This window comes from Nematolebias whitei, chromosome 7, assembly GCF_014905685.2.
Source record: "Nematolebias whitei isolate Nwh7 chromosome 7, NemWhi1, whole genome shotgun sequence".
Classification (NCBI taxonomy): Eukaryota; Metazoa; Chordata; class Actinopteri; order Cyprinodontiformes; family Rivulidae; genus Nematolebias; species Nematolebias whitei.
The window spans coordinates 15,336,602-15,344,998 of NC_056504.1; positions in this window are offsets into that span (position 1 = coordinate 15,336,602).

Consider the following 8,397-nt stretch of genomic DNA (forward strand, 5'->3'; position numbering starts at 1 on the left):
ACCCTAACTATAGGATTTAGCAAAAAGGAAAGTCTTAAGCCTAGTTTTAAAACTGGATAATGTGTCAGCCTCACAGACAGACATTGGAAGTTGGTTCCACAAAATTTACACCTCCAGATGCAGGAAGAGGGCCACCTGCATCATGAAGGACCCCACTCACCCAGCACACACACTTTTGGCCCCGCTCCCCTCAGGAAGGAGGTTGAGGAGGATTAAGTGTAGTTTGTAGAACCACTAGACTGAGGAACAGCTTCTACCCTGAAGCTTTTAGACTCATGAATCTCTAACCATAATAATCACTGTGAAAAATCACATCATGTTGCTGCTGATCTGTTTCATTTTGCTGCTGATCTGTTTCATGTTGCTGCTGATCTGTTTCAATGTTGCTGCTGATCTGTTTTATGTTGCTGCTGATCTGTTTCAATGTTGCTGCTGATCTTCTTCATGTTGTTGCTGATCTGTTTCAATGTTGCTGCTGATCTTCTTCATGTTGTTGCTGCTGATCTGTTTCATGTTGCTGTGTTCATTTGTGCTCAACTGATCACACAGATGTATTGTATTGTATCGATGTATTGTCTTTATGCTATTAGTGTTAATTGTATTTTTATTAATGTTTTTCTTAATTCATATCTTAGATCTTATTACTCTTTTTGTTTTACATTTTAATACTTTTGTTGGATGTAACTGGGATCCTGTGTACACAATAAAGAACTTTGAATCCTTGAAGGACTGAGGGTTTGGGAGTCATCTGAAACCTCCATTTGCTCTTCAACTTTACTTTCCCCTGATAAACCTCAGGTGCCCCTGAGCCTACACTTCTTTTTAAGGTATTTCAACAGGATTTCTAAATTCAATAAAATCCAAATCATAGGATGACTTGTCATTTATTTTGTTAACTATAGGTATTGGTCACTAAACCTCCTCTCAAACTAATATTATAATTATTGCTACCACAACACTTTGTTAAAATAAGGCAACACTGTGTACAAAATCTTCCTTCTTAGTCATAATATTTGAGTTTTTAGACGTGTGTAATCCATTGTTCTTGGCAGTAGGTTTATATTACTACTACCTTTCCGTGCCTGGTAATAGTCTTGTTATGGAAACTGAATGTTTTCTATTGTCTTTAATGAGTTCTTAATGTAGTGGTTTGTGTTTGCAGCAGGAAATGATTCTCACGTTGGTTTTAGATGGGGTGCACATCCACAAAGGATTCACAGGAAACGATGCATGCAAGCTGCTGGATCCAATTCAAAAGACGTGAGTTTGCAAAGTGTGTGTAGTTTACAGTACGTGAATGATTCATTCACAAAGACTGTTTGCTTTGGTTTTAGTTGTAACAAAACCCTTTCAGCCTGAGGTTTGAGTGCAGTGTAAATGTAGTCTATATGATGAGGGTGGGAATTTATTCACACTCAGGAAAGGCACAGATGCCATAGCAATTAGGTTTTTATATTTTTATTTTCTTATTCTCAAGACAATGTTTGTACATAAAGAGGAAGAAGAATTTGTTTTAGGTCGTCCTGAACCAGATGCAGCAAAATTAAATACTACCTCCATAATGTAAGTGAATACATTCACCTACATCCTAAATTCAGCAGTGCAGAAAGTTTCTAACTGCTTTTCAGATTATCTAATCCAAGGCTCATTGTTTGCATCAGTGAATTTAAGTGACTGCAGCTGGACTCTCTGGCAACTCAAGATCATCAGAATCAGGCAACTTTATCCATCCCAAAAGACAGTTTGATTACATTCAATTCAGTTTGTTTATTTAGCACCAAGTCACAGCAAAAGTCGTCTCAGGGCACTGAACAAAAGTCTTCATATATTGTAAAAGACTGTTAGTAAAGTTATTTATCTAAGGAAGCAGCAGATTGAGTTGAATCTTCATTTCATCACAGTCTCCCATCCTGAGCAAGCACAAAGGAGACAGTGGAAAGGAAAAACTCATTTTAACAGGAAGAAACCTCCAGCAGAACCAAGGTCAGGACCATGTGCTTCGACCAGCTGGGTTTGAGAGGACAGGAAGGAGAAACAGATGAAAGGCCCACATGTACTTTATATTGGAAGAAAGACTAAATAAAATAAAATTAACAAGCATGTTAAGGATAGAAATAATTAGAAATACAAACAGGCAGAGCACAGTAGAGTGAGTAAAGACAGCAGCAGATTGAAGTCTAAGCCTATAGCATCATAACTAAGGCTCAGGAAACTAAGCCAACCATAACTATAGGATTTATCAAAAATGAAAGAGTAGACAATGTGTCAGCCTCAAGGACAGAAACTGGAAGTTGGTTCCACTAGAGAGGAGCCTGATAACTGAAAGATCTTCCTCCCATTCTGCTTTTGGAAACTCTAGGAACCACAAGTAAACCTGCAGTCTGAGAGCAAAGTGCTCTGTTAGGATTGTTCTTACAATTTAGTTCAGTTAGTAAATAAATACATCAATCAATAAATTAAAAAAGCCTTCTTTTTTAACTTTATAGCTGAATGCAAACTTCACAGCAGTGAGGGGATTCAAAGCTTAGAAGTTGCAGATAATTGGACTTTACTGACTAAACTGACATCTGGATGTAGTTCACCTTTTTTGAATTCTGCAACATTTTACAGTGTGATGAGGTGTGTGAACTTAGCAAAATTTAACGAATTATTTTAATGAAAGAGTTCATGAAAACAAATTTATTGGTGTCATTATTGATGATAAACTCAACTGGAAACCACACATAAAATATGTTCAAAGTAAAGTCTCAAGAATTATCGCCCTCTTAAACAAAGCCAAGTTGGTCATAGAACAAAAAGCATTACATGAACTCTACTGTTCACTAATCTTAGCTTATTTAAGCTATTGTGCAGAAATCTGGGGCAATAATTACAAAACTACACTACAGGCATTAACAATACTACAAAAAAGAGCAATAAGAATAATCCATAAGGTGGGATATTTAGAAAGCACTAATATACTATTTGTAAAATCTAAATGATTAAAGTTCATTGACATAGTGAAACTACATACAGCTCTAATTCTTTACAAAGCAAAAAAATAAACAATTACCAGAAAACATTCAAAAACTGTTTAAAATTAAGGAGCAAATTTATACGTTAAGGGGGAATCACAATTTAAAATATGCTAATTCAGAACTACTAGAAAAAACTTTTGTGTATCAGTAATTGGAGTCAAGCTGTGGAATAATTTGAATATTGAACTTAAACAATGTCCAAGCATAAAACTGTTCAATTTATCATATAATCATATGATTATTGCTGGATATAATATATAATAATAATATTCAATTATTGTTGGTTTTTTTCTTTGTTATTTGTTATTGATGCTTTCGTTTTTGGTGAAGTTAAAGGAATAATAATTGTTCATCTACCATAGTTAACTTAATAGATACTATATTGATGGATAAATATGGGTTTGGTTGTTGTATGTATGGATTATACATGTAGTGAATGTAAGATTATGAAAGTGAATAAGGAGTGGGAGTTTTGATAAGTTTATACTTCTACCCACTCCCTTCAATGTGTAAAACAAAAAGGTTTGACATTACGCTTCATGCTATATATATATTTATTATTATTATTATTATTATTTTTATTTTTTTTACATATTCAAAAAATAATAAACTAAACTAACAGTGGTGATGAGGTGTCTAAACTTAGCAAGATTTTAACTAATTTCCTTTTTATTTCCACAGATGTTACATTTCTTATACAGTCCATTTGAGAACTGCAAACATTTTGTCTTTATTTACTCAGAGTGTTTCTCGCAACAAGTCTTATTCTCAGGACAGGACACTGTTCTCACAAATACACATCTCAACACTCCCGTCATACCAGCTCAGAAATGTATCTTCATAGTAGGAATAAAATTTATATATACATATTTTTTTACTCGCCACATTTTCTACACAAAACACTAGAGACATAAGAAGTGCCATGTGATGAGTCGATGCCTCGACCACTGTCAGTTCATCTTTATGGTTTATTGATTAGGCACAGAAACAATTAGTCGGAGTCTTACTTTTTAGTCTGTGATCACTTGTGCCAAGTGAATGACACGTGTTAATATAATGACCTTAATGTGCTGAAAAAGGGTGACTTTTATTTAAAGCAACATTAATAAGCATTTAATACAAACATGATCTTCTTATCACTTAGTTTTTTTCATTCTTTCTTTAGTTTTTGACAAATTTACTCATTCATACAAATACAGTTTCATATGCTGCTAGAACCCTTCGTCTGGAGAAAACTCACAAAACACTGACTGAACACTTTAATAAAACACGTGTTCAGCTGCAGACTGACATTAAGAACACATAAGACATGATTACATAACAAATTTGGTCTTGAAGTACTCTATGTTTGAGTAACTAAAATGAATGTTAAAATAATTGCAATCTGCTGATATTGTAAGTAAATTGTCATAAACTGATCAAGGAAACAGAAATGCCAGCAAACAGCAGAGAAACACAGAGATTTAAACATTGTACACAGGTCAAAACGTGGAGAGTATGTGTTGAAGTGAGCCATTACTCTTCACAGTAATAAACAGTTTTACTGGTGTAATCTAAAACCAAAATGCCTGGTTTTCAATTACTGTTTCCCTCTAAATCTTTCCTGATTGGGATTCATTTATTATCCCACTTCCCTTTGAGGAATTAGAAACAGATGTAGGAAACATGACTGCTGGCCTAAAAGCACGTTGTGTTTAGGGGGAAAGGAGATAAATGACAACAAAAGAGGTCTTAAAACCTTTAAGTGGATACTTTGCATTCAGAGGTTCTGATGAATCCTGTACAGCCTGCAGTGCAGATTCATACCAACACAGACTCGTTGTTTTTGTTTGTTTGTTTGTTTTTAAGAAGTTTAAGTTTAGTTCACACTGGAAGTATGATTTGAAAATTGAGAAAGCCAGCTCTTCATTTCTGCTGAAAACAGGGCCAGATCAGTTTGGTTTGTTTATTTCACAGTAAATGTTTTGTTCTGGTTCATTGTTTTACTGCACAGAGTATATCTGTCTTTTAGACATTAGCCTTTAGCTGCAGCCTGCAGAGACAAACCTGGACATGGACTTTAGCTGATTTCATTGCAAGCTGCAGCACTTCTGCAGACCTCAGGCTTAGAAGAATCTGCCTGATCAGTTCATATCTGCTCACAAAACCCAGAATAAAAATGCATTCATTGTGTTCTTTGATAGATATATACATGTCAAATAATATGATTTTATAAAAAATGTTAAACCTGGAAAATACATATTTTATTTATATCCAGTGGAAAGGCTGTAATGGCAAACAAATCCCAGTTCTTATCGGGTTTTTTGTTTTTTAACATTCATCATTTTATTTCTTAGTCTTTGTTTTGTGGAGTTACCCCTAATTATTGACCCCAATTAAAGGCGAAAAGGCAACAATTGTTAAAGTTTTAGGCAAAGGTTTTGCACGATGAGCTAATCAAACTTAACCAGACAACAACAACCATACCTCAAACAATTTGACAAATACTAAGTTGACATTTTGTGTGGTAGTAGCTGAGCATCACCTTCAAAATATAATCCAAGCAAAAACAATGCATAACATGTAGTGACAAATCATTATTTTTGCTTTAAACTTTGGCAAACTGTAAACATGAGAAGGGGTTCTCTGCAGACCAAAAGTGGGCGTTTCTGGCGAATAGGCGTTTATGGGCGGCGAACACTGATTGGCTGTGGGTAACCCTCAAAGTCACGAGGATTATTGATGAGGTAACGTTTCTTTGCGATGTTTGACAAAGAAATATGATTTATTGTACTTATAAAGTATGTTATGTTTTCACTTATGCATATTATTAAAGTACGTTTATTGTAGGTCACGATAGTTTCGACCGTTCTCTCGTTGTTGTCGTAACGCACTGAGGTAAAGTGAGCCTCCACTCGGCTCCGGCAGCTCTCACTGTGCACGTTTACAACAACAACTGGGTGGTGCTTTTCAAAATAAAAGCTGAAAATAAAAGTTCTTAATACTTGAAAAATAAATATTTTAAAGCTGTGTATAACTGAAAAATATGAAAAACAAATAAATAAAAATTGTTAATTATATATATATATATATATATATATGTCTTTCTGCCATGTCAGGAACCACTCTCACTTCAGGTTGACTCTAGAAGACCCCAAGATGTTGCTCAGAAACTTTGACCAACATCTGATGTTGACTTTCAAAATAAATCACCTCCAAAGTTTAACATAGTTCATAGTAATAGTCAAAAGTTGCTGACCTTGTTGCAACATGAGTTAACACAAACATGAGTGTAAATTGTCAATGATTCAATAATGAGTAATAACTTATTCAATAGTAAGTCTGTAATTTGTCAATAATAGTCAATAATTCATTCAAGAATAGATTATGAGTGTTTGGTATGGCTCAGTGGCTAAAATGGGTTGGATGTTAGAGAGATTACTTAATTTTCAATTACCTGAATGTACAAATTCCTTCATTTATAGTTAAACTTTAGGAAATCAACTTTTTTTTTTCCTTGTGAAAAAAAATATCAAAATTAACTTTAAAATCCAATCCAGGATTAAGTAACAACTAGCAACACCCTAACTGTACTATGTTCTGTGTTTCCAACAGATGCTACGATGACTTCTAAAAATGGATGTCCCAATAAACACAATAAAAAAAAAATAATAATAATTTTTTTTTTTTTTTTTTAATTCAATGATGCATCAAATGTTGTCTGAGTATGTTTTAAGGTAATAACAAATGTGAAATCTGGAAAACAAAGAGAATTCCTGAATCTGTCTTGTGTGCTTTGATGTGTACATAAGTTTATTGGAGGTCCTGAAACAACTTTTCTGAGAACACAAATATTTTTATTTTACCTTTTGGCCAAGATGTCAGTTTGAAATCAGGCTGCTTACTGCAAAACCAAGAGTTTTTTTTAAGACAGACGGTCTTCATTTGTATTGTTTTGTCGACTAAGCTAAATGTAATTTCTAAAATATGGATAAATCTGATCTCATCATGCAGCATAAGCAACTGGGTACAGGTGTGAGGGCCAAAAGTCTGGTTATGTACTGACTCCTAAATGTGCTGGTTTTCTACTGAAACATGGAGTAGGGTTGACCTTTAAAATGTGAGACAGCTGAGGAAGTTAACCAGTAAACAGAATACCTGCTCCAGTTGCAGAAATCTTACAGAAACTGACAAATCACTCATCTGTAGTGACGGCAAGTTGAACAAGAAAATGTGAAGTTAAAGGAAACCTCCTTTGTCCCAAGGCCAGTTTAAGTATCATTAATATTTTTCTTTCTTTATGAATCGATTGTAACTTTGTTCACATTTTTCAACAATCAAAATGGAATTTGTTTTTTAATGTTATGGCTAGGTATTAAAAAAAAACTAACATTTAGCTCCCCCACTACCCGGTTATGTTGCTCTTATTTTGAAATGTAACCGGAAGTTCTGTGTTAAGAGAGTCGAAAAAAGAAGTTATGGAGACGCCGCGGCAGTATACTGGAGCAATGTCGAACCGAGACGCCGTCAGTGTTGAACCTGAGACGCCGCTAATGTCGAACCGGTTAAAAACCATAGACATAATATGCCTGTGGTTAACACAATCTGCCAATAACGCCTTGTTTTTAGACATAATGTGTCTGTGGTTACGGCATTTTATCGTTCAGCCTTTTTTTCTATCGTCCAATCAGATGTGGCCGGCCAGACACGCCTATTTTTCTATCGTCCAATCAGATGCGGCCGGCCAGACACGCCTATTTTCATATAGTCCAATCAGATATGATCGCCCAGATACGCCCATTTTCCTATAGTCCAATCAGATATGACCGCCCAGATACGCCTTCCGAATTTGGCTGCAGAGATACCTACTTGGTAAACATCAACCCTATTTGTTTGTAGGGGAAAATATCTCATGAACCACAGAGGGTGGCAGCAAATGTAAAAAATAAAATAAAATACAGAAGAGTAATATGAGCAATGGGACTGATAAAAAGACAGGAGAAATAACTGGAAGTGGCAGAGCTGAAGATGTTGAGGTTCTCCTTGAGAGTGACAAGGAAGGATACGGTTACGAATGAGATCAGACAATAGTGAGACCAGCTCTGTTGTATGGTTTGGAGACAATTGCTTTGACCAAAAGACAGGAGACAGAACTGGAAGTGGCAGAAATGAAGATGTTAAGGTTCTCCTTGGGATTCTCAAGGATGGATAAGATTAGGAATGAGATCATCAGAGGTACAGAACAAGGTGAACAACTGGGAGATAAAGTTAGGGAGACCAGACTGAGATGGTTTGGACATGTCCAGAGGAGGGACAATGGTTTGGACATGTCCAGAGGAGAGACAGTGGTTTGGACATGTCCAGAGGAGGGACAGTGGTTTGCACATGTCCAGAGGAGGGA